The 15,474-nt window shown below is 37.7% G+C and overlaps 1 long non-coding RNA gene across 1 annotated transcript in view; it reads right to left on the reverse strand.

The window, feature by feature from the left end:
• Positions 1-15,474, reverse strand: part of LOC118528435 (uncharacterized) — a 1,879,419-nt gene that overhangs the window by 784,952 nt on the left and 1,078,993 nt on the right. Inside the window, exon 5 of the long non-coding RNA XR_013446214.1 lies at positions 6,546-6,586. This is a non-coding gene — a long non-coding RNA (uncharacterized LOC118528435). The remainder of the gene's footprint in view (positions 1-6,545; positions 6,587-15,474) is intronic.

A 15,474-nucleotide genomic window follows, 5' to 3' on the forward strand; every position in this document is an offset into this window, starting at 1 on the left:
TTGGAATGATGGAAGGCTTCTTGGAAGAGGTACCACATGAACTAGACCATGAGAGATGAATCATGATTCCAGCAAATGGCATTCCATTCAGAGAGAATTGCAACATATCAGGAACTCCAAAATGTTTTCTAGAGTACAAGGAATGATTCTATTTGGTTCTTGGGTAGCGTTGTATCAGAAAAGACCAGAAGTAAGGTTGATACCAATGCAGAGAGCGACAGAGAAAGGATAACAAATTTGGTTCTTATTTAGTAAGTAATTAAACACTAGTAAAGCGTGTGCTCAAAGAAGATTTTTAGAAAGACAAATTAGCATGGTGAATATGACACTTCTGTTCTCAAGTCTGTGCTCTGGGATTAATAACTTTGAATAATTCTGTGTCATTTTGTCACATCCTAATCATTCCCCAATCCTGAGTAAACCAACTATCTCATATTCTCTCTCTCTTTCTCTTTCTCTCTTCCTCTCTCTGTTACTGGTCCCTTAATAAAAGATACTGTTGCTTTGGAAAGGACTTTATTATTATCTGAGAGCTTCACATGCTCAATGAACATTTTGAGCCAAATTTAACACATGATTCTACCTTCCTACTTACAATGGATTGGACCAAGCATGCCAAATTCACAGGCTTGCCAAAGGCCTCTGGGTGACCAGCAGTTAGACCTCTGCCTCACAGGGTCTGGAGGGACCAGATGACCGAGTTGGTTCTCTGTGGTTTCAATAGGAGGACTTCTAGATAATGGGCAGCAGAGAGCAGAGAAGGGGGTCAGCAGACATGAGGAAAGGACAGAATGTTTACGTAAGCACCAATCATGAGGCAGAGTGGAAGAGAAGACAGAAGTAGGAGGGGAAGCAGAAGCAGAGTGTCCATAAGTGTTAATCTAGTAGGTCTGACTGTTAACCTTCACAAGGCCTGCTTACAAGTTCAGCACCTTAGCTGGCATCTGGACACCTGGATTTTGAGAGGATTCCCACCACCCAAACTCTCAAGAGTGGTTCGCTGTGTAAACAATATAGTTTATGCTGAGCACGTGCTTTCCTTCCTAGAGTTTGGAATCTTGGTATGTGTCAGGCAGCAGCTGCCTATGTGAGCATCCTCCAATAAAAACCGTGGCACGGAGTCTCTCTGAGTTTCCTCCGCAGATGAGATTTCACCTGTGCTGTTGCAACTCATTGCTGGGAGAGTCAAGTGTGTCCTCTGTGATTTTACTGGGAGAGGACCCCTGGGAATCTTGTGCCTGGTTTTCTTCAGACTTCCCCCTTGCACCTTTTCCTTTGCTGATGTTGCTTTGTATCCTTTTGCTCTAATAAATCATGGCTGTGTGTACGACTGCAATCTGAGTCTTGTGAGTCTCAGTGAAACACTGTACTTGGGGGTAGTCTTGGGGACCCTGACACACAGAGCTGTTATAATATGGTATAAATCAATAGGGAAACATTCATTTGCTAATTGTAGCTGAGAAAGAAAAAGCTTAACAAAAACAGATTTGGATGCCAATGACTGGTGCTTGGTGCTTGGTGGTAACAAAATGTCGCTTTGGGATTTGTGGTATCCTGCATAATTCTGAATGACTTTCAGTCTTACTTTGGGCTTCATGAAGACGATGTAGGGATTGAAATCCCACATTTCTTTATTTATAATAAACCCCTGTTACTTCAGGTAAGCCAAACATGGCTCTAATGTTTTCCTAAAAGATTGAAACAAATGCCAAAGCAAATTATATAATCAGGTAAAGTGATTCTGTGACCGGTGTATGCTTTCCAATGTCGATAGAGCCTTTGGTGCTATCTGGCAATGTTTCTGTTTTTGCATGTGGTTTGTTGTTGTTTCCCGTCTTTATTCAACAAACTTTTGCTTTGTCATGGCATGTCTTCTAACTTCAAGCTTCAACCCCACTCTTATGATTCTTTGCAGAGGAACTTGGTATTTTTAAAGAAAATGAAATCCATTAGAGGGATGCCTTCCACCTCCAAACCGATACGCACGGACTCTATTCTAATTGTCTCAGATCCAATTCCAGGGGGAAAATCACATTTCTTCCTCTCCAGATGAAGTTAAGGACTTAATTTCTATGCCGATCTCCATCTTTCCCTCCTGTCCGAGTTCTGACTCTCTCCATTATCTCCTGTCCCCCAGTGTCTGTCATCTCTCCTCTCTACAGCATCTTTCTTCCATGTACACAAAACATTCGAGGCTCACTCACCCCAAAACAACAAAACAATACAAACAAAAAGAACACTCTTCATTTGACACAAGCTATCACTCTACAGAATTTTTGACAAGTGGTTCATCCTCAATCTTTACTGGCTTCAATTTTACTCCTCTCTTGGTTTTCACCCTACAACTTTACTCCAAGACCCACTGAATTTTATAATTCAGTGCTTTCTTCTAGTCTTAGTCAAAGCTGTAATGACTCCACTGACTATTTTAATTCTTGACATTTTCTTCTCCCATCCATCCCCAATCCTCATTCTTTCCTGTGTTCTCTCTGCCTTCCCTCATGTCCTCAGCAATTTCCTTTGTCCCTTCCTCTTTGGCTTGCCTTGCATTAACTGAGGTCCCCTCTTGGTTCTCCTCTATGCTTACATGAGGCATTTTCCTGTGCGCTCTATCTTCATTTCCTCCCAGAGTTCCCCCACCACCTCTGCTGACTCCCAGACCTATGTTTCTCCAGCTCACCCTCCCTCCCATGTTCCAGGCCCACACCCACCCAATTGCTCCCTGAATATTTCCACTGTGATTAAAAACTTCAAGAAAACATGCCTACAATTGGATCCAGTATTTTGCTCCTAAGATGTATTCCTTTTCTTTTCTTTTTGATCAGATTAATGATATAACATCTATATTCTTCTAAGCCAGAAAATTAGAATATGGATTCTCAACTTCTTTCTCTCTTTCAAACACAGCCAATTAAATCCCCAAATACTAAGAGCACTCCTGCTCCAAACCCAAAAAACTCTCTCAAACTTGCTACTCTTCTCCATTGCTATTACAGCGTCCTTACTGTATGCCCTAGCCATTGTTTACGTAGGAAATTTCAAGAGCTTTCTTTCCTACTCTTTTTGCCACTGTCTCTATAACCCACCCTGTACAAAATCACCGGAGTTATTTTCCTAAAAAAGTAATCAGGAGCTGGAGCTTTTGAACAAAATTGCTTAAGTTTGAATCCCAGTTCTGCTACTATCTTGCTATGTAGCCTTGGGCAAAGGTACCTACTCTATGTGTATCTTCATTGGTAGAACAGAATATTAGTAATAGCTACTGAGATTAAGTGGGTTAACAACATATGTAAAGTGATTACAACTGTGTCTGACATTTAGTAAGTGATCAATAAATATTATAATCACCTATAATATCATATGATATTCTTTCTTTATCTGAAAAACTGTTATATCTCTTTGATACCAAATAAACATGCCACATCTGAGTGACACTTACTGTAATTATCCCTAAGAGAGCAGTAACTGCTTCCTTATCTAGAGTCTTAAAATACATGATTAAAATACATGGTTATCATAGAGTATACCACACCATACACCACACCACACAGGTTTTCTCCAGGAGCATATAAATTCTAGATCAGATTTATATTCGTATTCTCAGAATTAATGAGTGAATGAGTGAAAGCTTTGATGTAGACCATGATGTAGATCATGGTCCAAATTAAGTATAACTTTTTCTGAAGTCTTTGTGATAGATAAAAGTATCGAAAGGCAACATAAGCTTAAACAAACACATATCAAATAAGAATGTACAAAGAACCTATGCGTATTTAGAATGAATGAAGAGGGCTTCTCTCAATCTTTTGGAATTTACATTATTAAGTATGGAAGTTTCCCAAACTATTGTTAGAGCAATAACTGAAATACCAATGTAAATAAATATTTATTGAGCACCTACTGAGTGAAAGGAGACACAATAGATTTTTCTCACAGTACTGAAAATATAGTTGGATGAAAAAACAAGGAATAAATAAACTCTGATAAAAGGCAAACTGTCAGCGATAATAAATGATGCCTTAAGAAAGTTCTCATACTCAGAGAAAGAATAGAAGGATATATCAGTACTGAGGAGGGACATCAGGTCATGCGTGCTTCATAATAGAGTCCGATGTTTGCTGAAGCTTGATGGACAAGTATGATTTGAACAAAGCCAGAAGATAGAAAATGGTGTTCCATAAAGAGAAAACAGCATATTATAGATATATTAGTATAACATGCTTACCAGGTTCAAATCCTATCAGGGGTCTGATGAGGGAGGAAAACAGGCTTCGTGGGCATATTCAGAAAAGAAGGTAGAAGAAAGGATGGAGTTCTATCAAGGACATTAATCTGAGAGCAGGTAAGGAAAATTATAAGGTATATCTGAGCATCTTTGCATATGCTTCACTTTGGAGCTACCATAATTGATGACTGGAAGAAAAATTATTGAACATCATCTGTAATGAGACTTTCTAAATTGGGAGGCAAAAATGGATTGGCAAAGAGAAAAACACTTCAGATATTTTGGGGTTGTGCTTTAAAATGCAAGACAGACAAGAGGCAATTCCACCGAAAATAGAATGGGCATTGATATTTAAGCAAAGCGTTTGAAATTACACCCCACTGATTGAAGTAAGGTGGGCACAAAATAACACAGACTCATAACATGAAATGCTCACAGGGATAGTTAGCACTACCCTCCAAGGGGGTAGCTTGATTCAGTTGGTCTCGCAAATTTACAGTCAGTGCTTCCAAGCAGTAAATTCATTAAAACCAGGAAATTGCTTAATTAGTTTAAAGTGACAAACACTTCTAAAAATAAATGTTTGAACTACATGGATTCCAAACAAATTTATCACCAACAGAAGTGTTACAGTACACCTATAATGACTAGAAAATTAATTCAAGATAATAACATTGTATGTTTCTTGTTTTTTTCTTCCCCTTCTAAAAAAAAAAACAAAACTTACTTGTCTTAAAGGTTGTTAAATTTCCACTCATCCTCACTCCCTATGGTTGTATCATTCTGAGAGCATGTGGGCATATTTCCAACCTGCTTTGTCTGTTTCTTTATCGCCCAAATACATCTATAGATGTGACTGTGGATTATTATACAACAGGGATGCTCCAGTGTGTTTGAGGAACCTCAGAAAGTCTACTCCAATTGCAATGTGTTAACATTACCCAAACTCAACAACTTTTTCTTAATGTGTATAAACACCTACACATTTATGCTTCATTATGGACTACTTTGCCAGAGAAATTCACACTTGATTAGCACACTAAATAGAGGGAAGTCGTGTTATTCCCATGGACATTTGTTTTAGAAAATTAAAAAGCACATGAGTATGAAATAGTGAAATGTTATTACCACCCAGGGTCTCCCCATGATCAAGGCCTTCTGATCTCTTGCCACAACCACCCACACCTTCCAGAAGAGCCTGACCTCACCGGCATTCTAGCAGTTGAATTTGAAGTAGCAAATATAGCCAATGAGATACAAATTCAAGTTACTTCTGGCACACAAATAATGAGTAAGACCAATCTAGAGTAGAGGATTCAGCGATACCTTAATGCTAAGAATAAGAGAAGCCAACATAAATGCAATTAGTATATTCAATTTAGTCTTCCCCAGAAGGTTTAGGACACACAGTTGTCTCTTAGAAGACTCTGACTTTTTCTAGAATTTAAGACACCATTTTTACCTTCTTCCAGGATCCCCACTGGGAAGCAGAACACGGTCGAAGGAAAGGACAGGAAGCCATGAGGTTTTAATAATTTGCTTCTCTTCCCAACTCCAGAAGCATTTCTGGGGAGCAGTTGCTAGTACAGATCTTGACTACTAGTACCTCTTTGTGAAAAGCACTGAGCAATAGCCACACGAATAATTTGTACAACACAAACCCAAATATCCACATCATATTAACACAAGACCATCCAATTAAACCTTAAAGCAGTTTGTGTAATATTCCAAGTATTGTTTTAATTTGGGAGTGTATTAAATAAACAGCCACTCCAATGATTCACTTGCACATAACCTACTTTTACAAAAATATTGTTCCAATTGGGTTCTAAATAGTTATTTTAATATGTACAATACTTATTATTAATTATAATAGTGTTTCTAAAAGGGCATACATTGTCCACATAAATACCAAAGAAATTCCTTATGATCAGTATGATTTCAATGAATACTAAGTGAATTAATGGTAATTAGCATGCAGATAAAAGAAGAAAAGGTGTTACTCACTAATTGAAGTTCATTTTGTATTTAATTTATAACAATAGCATTCATAATAAGTTATATTATTTATTAAAATATTTTTGAGAGTTTGATTGTCAGAAAGCTTTTAGAAGGTTACTTTCTTGACACTGAAGCTCAGAGAACATATGTACATACCAAATTTGTAAAATCACCAAGAATGTCTTGGCAAATATAAATAATTACTTAGGAAAAACTCTTGCTCTTAGAATTATTTTTATGCTCTATAGAAAAAAAGTAAAAACAAATAGAACATTTTAGCAGCTCTCAGTTTCAGAAAAAAAATTACATATTTACTTACAAGGACTCTAGAAGTCAAAAGAATGAAATCCCATCGTCAGCCTGCAAATTAATAACAACGAAACCTAAGACAATATTATTTTACTCAGACCACTTAATTGAACAAGACAGAAAAAATATGACTATATGATTTATGACTCAATAATATATACTGATAGCTTTGATGATGGTAAATAATAATGTTGATAATAATAATATTATAATTCTTCTTTCCAAAGACTAACCAGGGCATACCATAAATCTTTTTATTTTTTAAAGTGCTGTTCTTCCAGGGTCAGTTAGTTAAGCATCTGCCTTTGGCTCAGCTCATGATCCCAGGGTCCTGGGATGGAGCTCTGTGTTGGGCTCCCTGCTCAGCGGGGAGCCTGCTTCTCCCTCTACTCTCTGTAGGTGCTCTCTTTTGCTATCTCTGTCGCTATCTCTGTATCTCTCTTTCTCTCTCAAATAAATCTTAAAATAAAAAATAAAGTGCTGTTCTTCCACACACTAAACAGTTCAACCTGTCAATGTGCTCATATGCATGCTGAGAAAACCAACCAGAAGATTAATATAATAATTGAGAATAAAACAGTAGAATTATATTCTGAACTAGCACCGGCACATATTTAGAAAGTCAATTAAGATCATAGGAAAAACGATTGGTGATGTCATTGTGGTTTTCTAACCAATTTTTACAAGTCATTGTATCTGGATCCGAATGCAAGACAATCTACAGCCTCTCCACAACCACAGACTGATGTACATTTGTAGTGTGGGTTGCTGTAAGCCACTGGGGTGTTGCATTGATGTTAGCTCTGCTGTTCTGACACTCTACCCAGATGCTCCAATTTTGCTTCAGTGGCTCAGAGCTGAGTCTGAATGCCTCAAACCGTGGGTAAAAAGAGTTATGGCTAACACAGTTAGAGTTGCAGTGAACCGGCATCACCTGCACTAATTTGCAATCCTAGACCTGGTGTGAAAACAGCATGGTGGTCTTGAGTGGACATTCAGATGGCTAAGGGCAAAATGGAGCATACATGAATTCAGGTGTTTCTCTTTGCTCGCTCTCTTTATCTTTTCTATGCCATATGGCTCCATGTACAATAATTTTATGATAAAAGCCATAAATTCTATGGAAGGATTTGTATTTTCATAACAGACAGTCTTCTGTCAAGGTGTTGTCTATTAGCCATTTAAATGTGTCTGTTCTTGTATAGGTATAATGTTAACATCCTTAAGTTGACCTACATATATCATCAGAAGATTTAACATTGGGTTTTGTTAAATCTCGGGTCTCTTTTTATCCATGGAAGTTACTATGAATGTGCTGATACACAAAGCATAACCACAGATCTTTAATCCAGGAGGAGTCTCCAACAATAAGATGAGGTTTAAAATGGATTGCAGCTTTTGTGCAAGCTGTGTGTCAAGATACTTGACAGAGTTAAGTAATACAATTGTGAAGTTAAATAACAGAAGGGAGAGGCATTAAGAAGCAAAGAAAAGATAGAAAATTCGTGTTTTCAGATGAGATCTGTGAGGAGGAGGAGCGTCATCTGAGTAGGGAGACATAAGAACCCTCTACAGTTAACAGAAGCTGAAGAGAAATTGATTTGGAAAGAATAGGGGCATAATCATGGTGTTGAATAGCGCATTCAACAATGAGCCTGATTCTTGGAAATGCGGATCTGAAGGTGGGGCCAATAACTCCAAGAGTGACACATGCCGTAATTTCCTCAGAAATAGAGCTACTCCTTACCCCTAATGAGAACAGTCTCCATGATACAGTTTCAGAAGCCATGTCGAGTAGTAAAATTGAGGCAAGAGGTGAATTTAGAAGTCTGAGAGACACATGAAAGTGATGGAATTTCAAGAGAACAATGAAAGCAATGGAAACATGGCCTAGATCTGACGCAATACGATGTTAGAATGTGAGGATAATATGATTATTTATCTTTGGTGGAAAGCAGCTTGATGTATCTCTCTATTTCGCAAAAATGTCAATTAAAAAGTCCCTGAGATAGGGCAAAGATAAAAACAAAACAAAACAAAACAAAAACAAAAACAAAAACAAAAAAACTTGAAAGTGAAGACAATTTGAAACTATTACAAAAATAAGGAAATGCTGCTGATTTAGTGACAGCATATGTTTTAACAAATACCAGGCAAAAAGTTAATAAATCTCAGTGGAATCACTTTTGATATGAAAATCTTGGCTTCTACAGTCAAACATAACAGTGACCTTTAACAGCATCCCAGAGCATAAGACAGTAAGTGACTGGGAACTCTGAGCTTTATATGCTAGAACACATCATCAGCACTCCCTGTCCTGCATTTTAGGTCTCTTCTTCTCAGAAGGTGTACTTCTCATTTCCCATCACACCACTTCTCAGTCCTTCTCCCTCTTCTGGCTTCCTTCGTTCCTCTGTAGAGGTTTGTACCAGCCTGTCTATGCAATTGGGCCGACCAACCTCTTTAGAATAAATGTTAGCTTTTCTCACTGTATTCAATGCTTTTGCATGCTAAGCTGATAAATACTGTTTCTTGAGTATGTTCATTATTCCGCCTTCTCACTGGCCCAAACCCTCTAACCAACCTCTTCTGCCAAGCACCCATATATACACACACCTCTTCTCCTTTGACCAGTTTGCTGAACCATATAGCAGGAGAGAAATGAGACCAGCCTGTGTCAGGTGACTCAAATAAATCATCCGCAGCCAATACTGCAAATTTTATACACACACACACACACACACACACACACACGCACACACACACCCGAGTCTAAAGTACTCCAGGATTCCTTATATATAAATATAATAATAACTATATATATATATATATATATATATATATATATATATTCCTTGAATCTAAAATACTCCAGCATTACACTTTAAATTTGATTATTCTAGAATGAGGCACTTGGAAATTAGCCTATCTAAGTTTATATTTTGTTCCAGAATTACACTGTTTAACCTTTTGGCATATAAGAATTGATTCAGTGGGAACGTTTATGTGATAGAGAAAAGAGCACAATAATCTTCCTGGGGTCTGTTATTTGTCTCAGTTGTTTAGATTGTTTCCATTTCTTAAAATTAACAGAACAGTGTCTGGCATCTGCCAAATATAGCTCTGACAAATGGGAAGACTTGGCTAAAAGAAGCTGGCGTGTGGATCAAGTACTGAATTCATTAGGGGCAACTATATTTCATTGAGATGGCATTAAGGAAGCTTGACTCCTCTGTTAGGAGCCCATAACTTCTTTGCCTTAATTTTCAATTTTCAATTATCATTCTTAGATTCCAGTCTCCTCTGCTATCCCTTCACACTATGAGCCTTCACGTTGAGATTTCCCATTCATTCATTCATTCATTCACCTTTGCGTGAACCTCTGAACTAGGCAAGCGGGGTTGATAAAGGACATATTCATATTTTCTATTTAAATAATAAGTTTGTAATCAAATTATAAATCCCAGGATATTTTCTCATGAAAAGTTAAAAAAGGATGGACTATGATCACAATCCAAATAAATGATATAGAGCTATAGAAGTTAAGAGAAAGTAGGGATCATTGAGATTTAGACTAATTCATTCATTCAATCAATACAAACTATATCAAGCACTCTTCCAGATGCTGGGTATATTGATGTTAAAAAACAAAAACAAAAACAAAAACAAAGGAAAAAAGAAAATACGTGTAGCTTAGAGTTGAAGGGAGACATATATAATGTTAGATGGAAATAAATGCCAAGGGAAAAATTATGCAGGTGAGGGAAATAAAAATAGGTAGGGAGAAGTTTCAAATTTAGATGAAATGGTTAGGAAAGCTCTCACTGAGAAGATAAGAGTTGAACAAAGAATACAAAGTAAGAGAGTGAGCCATGCGACCATCTGAAGTAAGAGCACAAAACGACCTTGAGGTGAGGCACGTCTGGAGTATTAAGAAAAAAAAAATCTGGTAAGCTAGTGAGTAAAGAAGGGGAGACTAGTAGAAAAGTTTGTAGACTATTGAGTCCAAAATTATGAAGAGACTTATAGGTTATAGTAACAACGCTGGCTTTTACTCAAAACCAGATGTCTTTGGAAAGTGTTAAACAGAAAAGTGACATGATCTGAGAGGGTCACTCTGCATGATGTTTTGAGAATAACCTGATGTAAAGGAAGAAAGGACAGAATCAAGGAATTATTCTGTTAGTCCAGGAAGGAGCCAATGGTGGCTTGGTGTAGGGTGGTAACCATGGAGTGATTAGAAGTTTTAAGATTTTGGAGGCAATCAGTAGGTAGAACCTAAATATTCTGCTGACTCTTTGGATATGGGATGAGAGTAAAAGATGTATTAAGGATGGAGTCAGGAACGCCTGGGTGGCTCAGTCTGTTAAGTATCTGCCTTTGGCTCAGATCATGATCCCAGGGTCCTGGGATCCAGCCCTGCATGGGGCTCCCTGCACACCAGGGAGTCTGTTTCTCCCTCTGCCCCTTCCCCTGCTTGTGCTGTCTCCATCTCTCAAAAATAAATAAAATATTTTTTTAAAAAAGGTTGGAGTCAAAATTTTTGACCTAAGCTAGAAAACTAGAAAGGTGGAGATACCTCTAACTGATTCAAATAAGACTGAATGAGGAGTAGGTTGGGTGAGGCAGGGGTGGGGATATTCAAATTTCAGTTTTGCCTATGTTAAGCTTGTTAACTAAATATTGAAGTAAAGATGTCAAGTAGGCAGCTGGACACATAAATGTGGATTATAGGAAATGCCTAGGACTGAAATATAAATTTGGGAGTGATTGGAATCTAGAACCCACGATCCTGGGCAAATTCAACAAGAAGGAATGTAGACTAAAAAGAATTGGGAACTCGAGATTGAGCTGAGTAAGCTTCTGGCATCTCAAATTAGAAAGGAAAGGAAAAATCAAAGGGGTCTAAATAAAGATCATTTGGAGATGCAGGGGGATCGCTATGCACTGTAAGCCAAGTGAAGGAAGTGTTTTAAAGAGGTAAGAGTGATCACAGTGTCAAATACTGCTGATAGGTCAGGTAAAATGAGGGCTGAGAATAGTCTCTTTTATTTAATAAGGTAAATATTGTCACTACAGTGTGTTTTCTATTCTTTCTAAACTTATACCAAGACTTGATCGGACTTGTGGTTATGGAAGTAAAGAAATGAACTTACCTGTTTAGGTATATTTCTCACTGCAGCCTACCTTACAGTACCTGATACTCTTTAGGCCAATACTGACCTTGATAAGACTATTTTTGTTGGCATAATGGTGGCAAAAATCTTACAGAGATTGGCAAAAGAAAAAATGATAAAAGGGAAATTAGAATCAGCAAGTATAGATACTTAACAGGTAGAAATTTTTTGTATGCAGAAACACAGATCAGGGAAATAAGGTTAAACTAGATACTATAAGATGGAAGAAATAATAACTGATCTTGATACTGATAGTGATGATCCCATAGAGTGGGAAACATTTATGACAGAGGAGTAAGAAGAATTGGTAAGTTATATCCTTGAGTAGATGGGAGGATGTAATTTTGTGTATCCTTCCACTGGGATCTTGAATTCCCTAGAGGCAGGGGAAGAAAATAAAACACAAGGGCGCAAATGACAGTAGGTGAAAAATGATGTAATGGGAGCTAATATAAATTTTCTTACTACTTTAGTTTTCTTGGTGAAATTGAAAAAAACTCAATTATGGCTTATGAGAGAATAAACCTCATACTTAGGGTGTCAGAAAAAACAGAAAAGAGATGAGTTCATTACAATGTGAAGATACCAAAGTCAAGACATGTGGATTATGTGCCTCATAAAGCCTGGGTTTTGGGTGTGCTTCATCCTAATGGACAGTGTCAGCTTTCCATCCTAATGTCACAAGTCAGCATGGCTAGAAGCTGCTGTTACTTATTCTAGGGGAATGACATGGGAAAGAAGTTGGCCACAAGGCATTTAGGATCTGCATCTCCTATATCTCCTATATTGTAATATGAGTTGTAACATACAGTTACAAAAATAGCAAAGCATTTGACCATGCTCCTTCAATGCTTGCATATTTGCTAATGATAGCTATCGAAGAAAGGCCAAAATATTCAGTTCAGAAAATATTCATTGAGTAACTGGTGGTAAATCCGAAATTCCCATTTCCCTTAAGCAATCTTAAAAAAAAAAAAAAAAAATCCTCCCATTTGGTGGAGATTTCCAGAGTGTAAATCTCCTATCTTGTAATTTCTGTATTTTTAGATAGCCTAATGTAAGACAATCATAGTGTCCTGGAAAGTGTACTAGCCATATTTTAGAAAGTGAGAGTTTGAATCCTGATTCTTCAGAACACTAGCTGGGGTCCTTTTCCAAGTCAATGTATCTCTCTTAGCCTCAGTTCCTCATCTGTAAAATGCGGTTAGAACTTACCACATGCACGTGTGAAGGTTGAACAAGATAAACATGGAAAAACTGCATGTACTGCAAAGCACTCTTCAAACATGTAGCACTATTATGGCAGGATAATTAGAAAAAAAAAATGTTTCTTTTCCTGATGAAACCTAGTGGTTTCCAACCTACCTTGTAAATATAATTGCTTTCAAAATCATTTTTCAGAAGTAGATGAAAGAGGCAACTATTTTATGTGAGTGAATATAGCATAGTGGATAAAAATTATAAGGAGACAGTGGTTGGAAGCATGGAATCAGACAGATTCGGAGTCAAACCTCAGCTCCACCACTAATTACCTAGGAGGCTTTGGGCGAGTTACTTTCCCCACATTCAGTAGTAATAGTACTACTCCTGGGTTGTTGTGACTGTAAAGGAGGTAATTGTATGGTTAGAGTTGTATTTGACACAGGGTCCGTGCTCACTAAGCGGTGCCTTTTCCTTTTACCGATGAGATGCCAGTGATGCTCTAGAAACCTAGATGCTCATGAAAACAGACATGTACATGAAGCCAACTGGAGAGACCAACTGTTTTGAGCTAATTTTAAGTCCTCAGGAATTCTTCATAAAACCCAAGTATGTTGAGCATCTACGAAACACCAACACATTAGAAAGGATCTATTTCCTCACTGCGTCTAAAGATGGATAAAAGCCTGTGATTTGAATAAACTGAGGGTTGCTGGAGTGGGGGGTGGGGTGGGAGGGATGGGGTGGCTGGGTGATAGACATTGGGGAGGGTATGTGCTATGGTGAGTGCTGTGAATTGTGCAAGACTGTTGAATCACAGATCTGTACCTCTGAAACAAATAATACAGTATATGTTAAGAAAAAAAAAAAGAAGATAGTAGGAGGGGAAGAATGAAGGGGGGGAATCGGAGGGGGAGACGAACCATGAGAGACGACGGACTCTGAAAAACAAACTGAGGGTTCTAGAGGGGAGGGGTGTGGGAGGATGGGTTAGCCTGGTGATGGGTATTGAGGAGGGCGCGTTCTGCATGGAGCACTGGGTGTTATACACAAGCAATGAATCATGGAACACTACATCAAAAACTAATGATGTCCTGTATGGTGATTAACATAACAATAAAAAAGTTAAAAAAAGTAAAATATGCTTAATTCAGAGGTTGCAGAAAACTGCAGAAATTAAAATTTAAAAAACCTGATAAAACCTAACATTTTTTTATTTTTATTTTTTTTTAAGATTTTATTTATTTATTTGACAGAGAGAGACATAGCGAGAGCAGGAACACAAGCAGGGGGAGTGGGAGAGGGAGAAGCAGGCTTCCTGCGGAGCAGGGAGCCCGATGTGGGACTCGATCCCAGGACCCTGGGATCATGACCTGAGCCGAAGGCAGACGCTTAACGACTGAGCCACCCAGGCGCCCAAACCTAACATTTTATAATTCATTCTTGACCCAACCATTCACTAAGCTCTCCAAGTGTGAATGCTCATTTCCAGATTAAAGATGATTACGAAACTTAAAAAAAAAACAAAAACAGCCTGTGATTTGGGAGCAGGAGAGGGGAGTAGGAAGGTTCTGGAGCATGAGTAGACATAGGAGGGGTTCCACACAGGAAAACTCTGAGGAAGAGGAAGCAAATCACTTGGAGGAGGTGGGGGTAGGGAGAGGCAAGGATGTCGGGAAGAACAAGAAAAAGGTTAAAAGGGAAAATAAGAGCTGATAATCAACTGCAAAATGGCTTCTTTTGAATGAGTTAAAATAGTATCAAAGTAAATAATTTACAGGTAGACAAATGTGCCCTGTTTTGTAGATAATCAGGTAAATAAAACTCTACTATTGAAAGAGATAAAATTGGGAACCATTGTTTACCTTATTAAATGTATCCCACGTTATAAAAAATGGATTAACCTCAGGGTGCTTTTACTTATTAAGATTCCCAAAGCTTATTAAGAATAGAATTCAATGGTTAAAATTATACACACACACACACACACACACACACACACACACACACTTTCTGATAAGGTTTGCTACTGAAAATAAGTGATATTATTAATTTTTGTTAATCTAAGAGTCATAGAAACTAGTTTGGTTGCATTGTGTCTCTCATATCTTCCATTGGCTCATCTTTTTCGAGACATGAAAAGAATGCTGTTTGGTGATCAAATAGCTGGATAACTAGAGGTAAGAACTTTAAATTTTGTAAGCTTCACTATTCTAATCTGAATGATGAGCCTATTAAAGTATTTTGTAATTATCTCACCAGTTCATATTGAAAGAAGTAACATAATACTTATGAAAAAAATTCGTAGAATGTTGTGGTGGCCTGCGCTGTTCTACCCAACTGGCAGAAAGAGTATTAGAGCTATGTTTGACTTGGGGCAGATCACTTGATCTTGATATCGGCTCTTTTCCTTATTAACTATCTGCAAATTAGTTTTATACAACAACCTGAAAGGAGTTTTGTGAAGTTTATCAAGGTAATATTTATAAACTTCCCTGAAATCCCTAGCTGAAAGAGAAAATGTCATGTAATATTACTTGCCTAAAAATGAGACCTTTTGTA

This window comes from Halichoerus grypus, chromosome 3 (genome assembly GCF_964656455.1).
Source record: "Halichoerus grypus chromosome 3, mHalGry1.hap1.1, whole genome shotgun sequence".
Lineage (NCBI taxonomy): Eukaryota > Metazoa > Chordata > Mammalia > Carnivora > Phocidae > Halichoerus > Halichoerus grypus.